Below are 11,136 nucleotides of genomic sequence, written 5' to 3' on the forward strand. Positions count from 1 at the left end.
AAAATGAATATATTTATTTTTTTTCATAGCAGTAATTGTATTGATAATAACAATCTAATACTATAAAATCACAATATTATAATTTATAATAATATAATATTCATACGAATGTGTTTTGTCATTTATTATTACGTTTCTCGTGTAATGTTGATTACTGTTTTGTAGAAATGGTTTCAATGAAATAATATCGTTCCTGTCTATTTATATAAATCTAAATAATATTGTTATTACGTAAAAGTGTAAAACCCTCGTCCAGCAGCGCACATTATTTGGTGAACTCGTAATGGAAATATCCTATACTCTATATAATTATAGTACCTATATGATTATAAATTATAGTATAGTATAGTCTGCGGAATTCGGCACTGTCCCGCTAGACGTTCACAACTTCGCGTTATAATAATAATATTATCTTGATTTTTGGATAGTGAGGCGGTGTCCGGAGAGTAAATCGGATATAAATAGCTCAGAACATAATAATATTTGGTATATCTCGAAAACAATAATATTATATTCTTATTCAATTGCTAACATTCACTCGCGGACGTTGCTCAACGTTGAACGTATTTGTGTATACTTCCATATTAGCTGTAAAACATTTAAGAATGTTTTTACCAATATTGTTTTTTTTTCTAATTTATTACATGTAATTCTATTTTGAAGTGGATGTCGTCCTAATGATATTTGCATGCAATTATTATTTATTAAATTAGGATAATAATTGTGGGTATAGCGTTTGGAGTTTTGACTTCTTAAAAAATATAACATAAGTTACCAATTAGTGATGATTGAAAAAAATTAATAAGTCTTACAGTATTTCCATATTCGGTTTGAGTTGAAGTAAAAAAGTAGGTACACAGAAATAAATCATTGTTTGACAATTAAAATAAGGAATTGCATAGAAAAATTTGTTTATTAAAATTAATGGTCATAAAATAGTAAGATACTAAAAGGATTTGTATAAAATAATTAAGCAATATATTTATTTTTTGCGCATTTTAAACAAAAAATAAAAATATCTATTATGATATCTAGATAAAAAAATATGTATCTTTATCTTTATCTAGATAAAAGTAAAAATGATCATCTGAATCTAAATCTAGATATTTGTTAACGAAATTATCTTTATCTTATCTAGATATTATTTTTGTTATCTGGGCTCAACAGTGGTAGTTTGTATTTATTTGCTGGATTTTATTTTCAATTATCTCTGTTTCAATTTCATATGGGTTTTTATCTATACTATCTGCTGTCATAAACTCTATAAGTTCATATTTGCGAACGTTATTTTTAAGTTCATCAAGTGTTTCATTTCCTAATATTCCTATACATCTCAATATTGTGGGTTTTAAGCCTTTCATTATACTTCGTACCATTTCTCCGTGTGACATATCTTTGTCAATTCGCCTACACAATGACTCTAATTCATTAATGTAAAGCCGCATTCCCACGACTGGTGTACTTGGCCAATATTTGGTACTGGTGGTTACTTGCCATGCCGTCGGATCGGCATACTTGTACAATTATTTGTCGCTGGTGCCGTTCCCGATGATTGTCGGTAAATGTGACACAAGTGAAAGGAACAGCCAATATACTTGTACCACTGATCACACGACTGGTTCGTGTAGACCAGTAAAAACAGTAGCATGATAACTTTGGTCCAGAAACGCCAAAGTTATAGTAGGTATTAATAATTCAAGTAATATAATATTTTTTCATTGTACATTAATGTATTAACAATTGTTAGAATTTTTTTTTGTTTATATAGTTGACAATGTTTATATTATGCACAATGCACATGTTTGAGATCGATTAGCGTTTTTTGTTGGAATTTTACGTAGGTACTACATATTTTATATGACCTACGTATACTTATTTACGTTTTATTATGAATGGGTACAATGTATCATATGCAAATAATATATGATAGGTAATATACAAATTAAATGAATAAAAAATAATAATTTTATTTTGGTATCATAATATAGGTACCTAACTGCGTGGTAACCACCTGCGTACCAACTAGGAATAATCTGTCCTCCCTTATATTTGATATCAAATAACCCATTTGGTGAATTTTTGAAGAGAAAGTTATATATGACCATATATTTTTAGATTCTGAGCAAATCGATGAATGTAATGATTTTATAATGATGTGTGGGTGATTTTAAAAAATATATTTCTTGTCTGTGTACATGATAAGTGATCGAAATAATGCTTCTATTTTCAACTTCAGTATCTTTTCCAGTGTGAAAATTAGTCTAGTTGGTGCATTCGTGAGGTCAACATTTATAACTCCAAGTACCTATCTAGTTTCCAAAAAGCACCGGAAAAAAGGGTATTTTTACGCAAAATCAGTTTAAATCGATTTTGGATTTTGGAGTAACTCTATAAAAAATAACCGTAGATACATGAAATTTTCATAGATTATTATCCATAAAAACCTTTCAAAATTAATGACTTATGTTGAACTATTTCCATATTATGCCTATGCATATTCAATTATTGTTTATTATTAGTTTTTTTAAATAATGTCAATAAAAAAATGTTTGCACTGTCAAAAAACTTAAAAATGTAATACAAGGCTTCTCGTAAGTTAAGAATTTAAAAAAAGCGTAAATACCTACAGTCATTTTTTATAAGCGTCTGAAGTTCGAATTTTGTCAAAATTCGTAAAAATCAAATATATATACCAATTATTTTGAGTTAAAAATGCATAAAAAAAATGTTTATAAGCATTTAAATTTCAAAAGTTGAATTTATTTTTATAACTTTAAGGATTGACATTTTAAACAATAGGCTCCACGTATATATAGTTCATTCTGTAACTTAAAAAACTAAAAAATATATAAACAGTTTTTTGATTGATATTTTAAGTTCAAATTTGGATGTAGTTACATATTATTAATAATATAAGTACCTATTTAACTTGAATACTTAGTAGCTACACTGTAGGTACAATGCATTATTGTGGATCCGTAGATCGTAGTACCTACTCACATGCATGAATAAGAGTAAATCATCTATGCACAATAGTTTATATTTGTATGGTTGCTATAATACTGTTATAATGTTTAAGTATTAAATGGAGATGGACATATGTTGTAAATAATTAAAAACAAAATATAAGTATAAGTTAATTAATTAATAGTATCTATGTAGAATATAGGTGAATGAAAACTGTAAACAGTTTTAACTCATAATATACCTGGATAGTACAACTTTTTTTGAGTAAGGAATACATAAATACCTATTTGGCTATTTAATATTCTATTACATATTTAGGTAGCTATATAGATATAAATTAGATATAAAACACAACGCAGCTACTTGATACGAATTTGATGAATTGTCGTCATCCACCACCTTCTCTTCTTTGGACATCTGACATTTTTTTAATGTTTACCACACATAACAATTTATGCGAAGAACACACTAGTGTTTTGTCGTTGTCACTTATCATGAGTGCTTGACTTGGCAAAATTAAAGTAGGAGGACTGTTTACTTTTCAAAAAAGAAAGACCCCATCACTTTTTAAACGTTATTGAGCCACGGAGGCTATGCCCCATTGCCCCCACACACCCCTAATACCCTTTTGAAATCATATGAAAAATATTTATAAATTATCATTTAAAAAAAAAAATACAAGTTAATATAAGACATAGGTAATATCACTCTATATACTATATTATAGTATAAATAATAAAAAAACTCAAAAGGATAATAAAAGTAAATTGATTAATAGATAATAGTTTACTAATAATTGGTTAATATTAACTAATTTATAGATCCGTATTCCGTAGTCATGAAATAATCCATATTCGATATTCCATAAGAAAAATTCTGATTGTATCTTGCGCATTTTGATAAAAATACAGAATAATGAAGTGTCCTGAAGCCCCCTACGTTTCCCTTAAAAATAATAGTAGGAGTAAGCTTACATTTCCGAAAAATTAGTTGGGATATTCCACCCCCCTACGTACCCCGACTCCCCCAACTCGAGCACTACTTATCATGGTAAATTATTGATTAAATTTAAATTTAAATAATTAACTATTTAGTAGGCCTTTACCACACAACGATTATGACTACAAATTTCTAACTTAAAATTCACAAAAACAAAAAAGTATTATAAAAAATAAAATTTTAAATTATTATTAAAATGTGGCCCCCACCACCAATATTTGCTATAACAGCCAGCTGTGGGAACAGTGTACTTGGCTACTTGTACAAGTGCTCAAGTATTGGCCTACTTGTCAAGTACACCAGTTGTGTGAACACCCTAATCGTGCACTGGTCAAATTTACAATTATTGGCACATTTGACAAGTACACCAGTCGTGGGAATCCGGCTTAAGACACACTTTGTTCATCCGGTTTCTGTTTGCGTTTTTCAAGCATTATTCGAAGCATATGAGTTTGGGCAATGGGTTCAAATTCTAGTCTAAATTTTTTTTCTAGATCGGACCAATTAATGTTTTCAACGGTATCCATAATATTGTCATAAAATATGAGAGCAGTGCCTTCTAAAAATACGGGAATATATAGACTTTTTTCAGATTCGGACCATCCGTTAATAAGTGCAGCTCTTTGATAATTTTTTAGGAAAGAATCGACGTTTTCAAAATTATTTCCCGTGAATTTCCCGGGTTCAAAGTAAGGTTTTTTATTGTCTCCCATATTTAATTACCTATTTTTATTATTTTTAAAAAATAGTTTTATAATAAATAATGTACCATTATTTAATTGTAATATTTTTGCAGCTAATTTAATAGATTTAATTAATATATTTATTACTAAATAAGTAAAATTTTTTTATTTTAATGAATATAAATTAATTGGTTTTGTTTTTACAATAAATGATGATACCTATGTTAAACCGTAAATCGTAAATTAGTATGTTTTATTAATAAATAAATCACTTTTTGTTATTATTGTTTTCTAAGTTTTATTTTTAATATTTTTTTGTATTAATAATATAATTTTTTTTATTAATTCTTAAAATTAATATTAAAATATTATAATCTTATATAACGAATATAATTTTGTAAAATGTATTTGATCAATTCTCAGTTTATTTATCTGAATAAACTGAACTTGTGTTGGGCGCCACTTTGTAATAACGTAAAATTAGATAACATATAACAAAATATAAATACGACTCCTGTCGATAATAAATTTAAAATGGTACAAGTTAGAATAGTAAAGTTACGCTATTACTTTCCTCCAGGTGTTCGGAGGGCTCTCGAGATAGTGTATTCGAGAATTATAACAAATACACCGTACAATATAATTTTATGGAAAAAAGCACATAGAACGTATTGACTGCAATCAACATGAAATATTATATCATATGCCTTACCTGATTCGCAGTTGTTCGTAGACAATATTTTAAGAGTTTTTGGTTTTAGATAAAATAAAGTACTACTTCAAATACACAGATTGAATTAACGAACGCACTGATTATTGCTTGCATAAGAAGTCCAGTTGTCGCTCGTTGAAATCGGTTTTCTTTGGTACTTGAGAGGTTGTTACTGCAGTGGTTGGTGCTCATGCACTGGTTTAAGGGACGGACGCGAGAATGCTGACCAGAGAGTGGAGGGTGGCTTTGTCACTAACTTCTTGTGGGCCTGGGAACTAGATTATTCTTTGGCGTCAGCATAAAATAAGGTCACACTCATCCTACGTAATATTGTTATGAGTGCGTGTCGAATTATTAGTTGTCGTTGTCAATGGTTTTATTTGATGCGACCGATTTCTACAAGCGACAGTCTGGCCGTTGTTTATTATTCTGTAAAATTTTAGTTTATTATAATGGTGTGTGAGCATATCATTACAATGTGCATTCCCACAATATAATTTATTTAAATTTTTTTTTGTTTTCTAAAATGCATTTGCCTGCAGGCGCCAACACTTCCCTTCATTTTTTTTTATGATTTTAACTCTAGCCAAATTTTTTAAACATGGACAATCTGGTACCCTTTGAATAATCCTTCTTTAATGAACTACCTATTATTAGTTTGAATAGTTTTTTCTGTTTAAGAATCTGAGCATTTTAGTTTAAACTTCGTATTGTGTTTTCCTTCGGAAGTACTTTTTCTAATTTTTTTTTGGTTTTTTAAATTGCATTTGTCTGCCGGCGCCAATACCTCCCTTCAATTTTTTATGATTTTAACTCTTGTCAAATTTTTTAAACATTGACAATCTGGTACCCCTTGAATAATCCTTCTTTAATGAACTAAATATTTTAAATAGTTTTTCTGTTTAAGATTTTGGAGATTTTAGTTTGAAGTTTGAATGTGTATTCCCACAATATAATTTATTTAAATGCCGATCTACAGCGTCGTGAAGCCGTCAGCCGCGAGGACACCACGTACGTGCATTTACTCATAGTTATAATTAGAAATTAAATAATGTTTTTTTATATTGCCCATAGACCAAGCACATATAAATATTGGAAAAAGAGACATGCCTTATTTTCGAAATTCGACCAAGGTATTCTGATGGACGAGGGCATGTATAAAAAAACATTTAAATATTATATATTATGTATCATATCATGTTAAAAATAAAAAAGATATATATTATAATCGTATGTTTGGTTTTATAGTGAGCTTTCCCGAGAGACTCAGTGACATTACCATATGGCAGAAAAATGTGACCGGGTGAAAGTGGCCGTGGACCCGTTTTGCGGCGCCGGCGGAAATATAATCCAGCTAGCCCGACTGTTCGACAAAGGTACTGTAATATTTTTTGCACTAAAAATAAATAAAACCGTTTACGTGAAAATAAAATGTGAACATATTATTTCTACTTAATTGTAAATTGTAATTACGGAAATGTAATAATTGTCTATAATGTACCTACCTATATATTGTATTATTTTTTAATAGTACATTAAGTAGGTACCTTTTATCTTTGGCTTCTAATAATTGTAATATTTTCTATTTGTAATAGTCATTGCTGTAGATATTGACGTAGACAAGATAGTGATGGTCAAGCAAAATGCCACGATTTATGGCGTACTTGAGAAGATTGAGTTTGTTGTTGGAGATTTTTTCAAACTGGCAAATTAGATAAAGGGTAACGTTATAGTCACATCGCCACCATGGGGCGGTCCAGAATACAACAAAATATGAATACTGAGCCCCAGTGAGAAATCTCGAAATAAAAGTGATATATTTCTATAATTATATGCTTTTAATTTAATTTTATTAGTTTTGTTCTAATAAATATTAAGTTCTAGTTAATTACTTTAATTCCTATTGGCAATTATACTTATTCTTGAGCATGTTCTTTTTAAACATCAATATCATTCATTTTGTCAAAGTAAAACTCAATATCAATTTAAATTTGCAATAACTGTAGCAACTATGTCAGCTTGTTCTTTTGTACCTAAGGTATTCTGCAACAAAAAAATGATAGTTGTATTATTATTTATTATTTTTTTTTTTAATTCAGCATATTATAGTTGTATTTTGTTTATCGTAATTATCTTACACACGTACAACATACCAAATTTTCATTCACTAGTTTCAATAGTGTGTTATAACTATGAGTATATGGCGAAGTAATAGTATTCTTATGTTTAAATACTAGTGTACAAACAAATAATAAGTGAAGTAAGATCAAATATTTTTAATTTTTTTTATAGTAAAATAGTATAGTGAAACTATGGTTTGTTGAATAAGTACATTAATGAATTTAATGTGGTCTGTAATATGATAGTATACTGTGCTTGATAAGCAGAACCTCAGAGGGCAATGCCATACGAGACTAATTTGTATCAAATCAGATTTTGAATATGCAAATGCATGAAGTTCCTTGCTAATTATATATAAGTAAATTCACCATAATATTGTTTAATATTTTAATTGTTTATGCTAAAATGGATAATATTTTTTCGGTAAACATTTCACTATACCTGTATGCAATGGACAACAAAGAAAGAAATCCAACTTCTGTAATTTTTCTCATTACAGAACACAAGTTACCACCCTTCAGTCCATAAACTGTCCCATAATAGTAGACACTTATAGTGCCAGCCTCGAGATAGGATGAGTTAACCAAGCCTGATTCAATAATCAGGCAATTTAATTCCATTCATCCTTATAGATGTTTTTTTCTCGTCACTGATGAATCGTCACTTGTTGCTGGTAAGCAACTCATGCTTCTCGCCTTAGAGGAGACATGTAGCACATTGATTGCCAGGAAAACATTCTTAAAAAATGACAGTCTGTAACAAAATATGAATTATATTTTCACAATGAACAAATTTTACCACATTAGATATCTACTACAACCAAATACTACCTTGTCATAGGTTTCCGATCCTTATGTTTGACAATTACATTAATTGGGTGATTATCCGATGAGCCCAATATAAATTCACTGTGGTCTGCAGCTCCAATTATTGTACCTTTCAAATATCTTATCATTATCGTATTTTTGGAAAAACCATACAGGTCATGTAAGGGTTAATCGATTACATAAAGAAACAAATTGAAATATTACCACATAGAACAAGTCTGCGTCATTTTTAACTCTTCTGCCATCAGCTTCAAAATCTGCAAATGAGTGGATAATGGATACCTAATAACTTAATAAAGGTAACTACTTTTGGTTTATAATCAAAATCCATGGTGTACTACATAAGTTTAGCACACCAGTTACATATAAATGTCATAATTGAAGTTTTTTAATATGAAAGAATGTTCAATTCTTAGAATAATGGTATAGGTTTTATGTTTCTACTCACATTATTCAATAAGTTATGAGCAATTGAAAAAAGACGAGTGACGTCATTGGCCTGGTCCTTGGCCCGGCTCATCGTAATTGCTTATCTTATATGTGTAAAAGTTTCTCGCTTCACACAACAATATACAAACCTAAAATTTTTATTTTTGAAATTTAATTTACATAATATAAATGTGTGGTTTTATGTGTTTAAGACGATTCAAGTATCAAAATTTCAATATAATATTTAGTATTTTAAATATTAAAAATGATATATTTGAATTTTTATTTTATATTTAAATAGCCATGACGCGCCATTTAATAAAAATATCACTTTAAAGATTTATTAATATTTGTAAACTAAACGTTATCTTGAATTTCTGATATTTTTATCGTCTTAAATATAAAAAACACATATTTAAAAGTAAACTAAATTTAAAAAGGTGGGCAAGTGGATATCGCTCTGCTGTACAGTAGGTTACAAGTAGGTCATTGTTATGGATGGTGTTAAATTTGAATTCAATGATAAAATATCAATGTATAAGAAAAAACGATTCTGAGCAAAGACGGTCAGATAGCGTATAATATTACTAGGTATATTTGATGATATTATTGTGAATAAAGTAATTTATATACGGTGTGATCACGATAAGTGGAAACACTCAATAACTATGTACAGGCTTCTTATATTTCAATTCTGCTTTTTTGGCTAACTAATAAACATTATTATACACATTTTCAAATAATTAGACTATTTTTGTGACATTTAATTTTGCGCATGTGCACGATAATTTTTTTTTTTTAAATGGCACGACATATTTTTGACAACAAATTATTTTTTGTGTAATTTTTAATGAATTTCAGTGGTTGAATTTCTTTTCTAAGTTAAAAAATGGCTGAGTTATAGTAATCTGCTTTTATGTTATTTTCATGGGTATAACAGATTATAAAATACGTAGTTAATAATAATTAATAATAAATACGTAAAATAAAAATAGAAACATTGATTTTTTTTTTATTCCTAAAAGTTTTATTTATCTAACAAATTGTTTAAACTGTGCACCATGGTGCTGTAAACAACATTCAATACAAATTAAAAATTTTCGGTTAATAGCAGAAATAATTTGATTAGGTACGTGCTGCAATATTATTTTGTTTTTCAAATCAAGAAGACACGTAGGTGGATTGACATACACAACCGTTTTGAAGTGACCCCATAGGGAGTAATCTAGTGGTAAAGTCCCTGTCCACCGATTTGGAAAATATGCATTTTATTTAAACTACGTATTTTCTAATCTGTTATACCCATGCAAATAACATCAAATCAGATTACTACATGGTAGTGAAAGTGCAGTCTGTTTCTATTATTATCTACGCTCACAGAGTCATAACTGAAATTGTTAGCTACATAATATACACTATTAAACTTGTATAATGTACATTTGTCATTCATACAGATTTAATAATATGACAATTCAAACCTACACATGAAAAAACTTACCCTCGTCATAATCCATCTGTTCTGGACTCGAAGATCTGTCACTTTCACCGATTTCAAACAAATTTATCTCTTCCATTTGAGATGCACGCCGTCCAGGACAAACATTATTTGACTAAAAATAAGAATAAATATAACAGTTGATTAATTATAGTTAATAAGACCTCTACGATATCCGATAATAACAAACTAACATTTCTTTATCGTAAATTGAACCCGATTGAACCTTAACAATTTCAATTTTTTTATACGGTTACCTTTTAAATAATTATTCATTATTTTTGAAAATTATTTTGAATTCAATTGTGAATGTGTCATAGGTATTCGAATATTCTACTATAAGACAAATAAAAACGGTTATATTATTTTTATTAACATCTATATTAAATTATATAAGTATCCCTACCATTATTTTTATGGTACTTACCAAACTAGGTATTTTTAAAATAAATATTCTTAAATAATATGCTCTTCCTCAACGCCGGAATCATGTCGATTGTCGTCCGCATTTCTTCTCTCCGCTCTCTAGTTATAAATATTATAAACAATACTTTTCACGACGTTTTGCCGAATACATTATATAATTAACATTAACTATTTCATTGCGAATATTCGTATAACAATTAACTAGGCTATATGTATGACTGTATATTATCGTATTATATTATTTAATTATAATATTATAATAGTCATGTTAGTTATAGGTAAATTTATAATTTACAATCATGACAAAATATATATATATTATATAATAATATAATATTATATATTTGTCATGTTTACAATTTACTTTGCAGTTTGCAGCACGAACTGTTTACTTTGTCAATGAAATCTTATCTATTCAGTATTCCGTTGGTATCAGTAAACGGCAAATCTTTTGCTTTCGTTACCACTTTGGCGACC

At 28.6% G+C, this 11,136-nt stretch overlaps 1 long non-coding RNA gene across 20 annotated transcripts; it reads right to left on the minus strand.

Moving 5' to 3' along the window:
* Nucleotides 1–5,071: 5,071 nt before the first annotated feature.
* Nucleotides 5,072–11,130, minus strand: LOC132946099 (uncharacterized). Of its 20 annotated transcripts, none has more exons than XR_009664658.1 (9): nucleotides 11,024–11,130; nucleotides 10,661–10,758; nucleotides 10,491–10,569; nucleotides 10,237–10,348; nucleotides 8,758–8,887; nucleotides 8,313–8,566; nucleotides 7,924–8,235; nucleotides 6,909–7,404; nucleotides 5,072–6,757 (listed from the first exon to the last, which is right to left on the minus strand). It is a non-coding gene; the product is annotated as an uncharacterized LOC132946099 (long non-coding RNA). The 20 variants fall into 20 exon arrangements; XR_009664667.1 differs by having other exon boundaries at nucleotides 8,313–8,429; nucleotides 8,514–8,612; nucleotides 10,661–11,045; XR_009664665.1 differs by having other exon boundaries at nucleotides 8,313–8,429; nucleotides 8,514–8,591; nucleotides 10,661–11,043.
* Nucleotides 11,131–11,136: the final 6 nt, after the last annotated feature.

The sequence above is a fragment of the Metopolophium dirhodum genome, chromosome 6 (genome assembly GCF_019925205.1).
Source record: "Metopolophium dirhodum isolate CAU chromosome 6, ASM1992520v1, whole genome shotgun sequence".
Lineage (NCBI taxonomy): Eukaryota > Metazoa > Arthropoda > Insecta > Hemiptera > Aphididae > Metopolophium > Metopolophium dirhodum.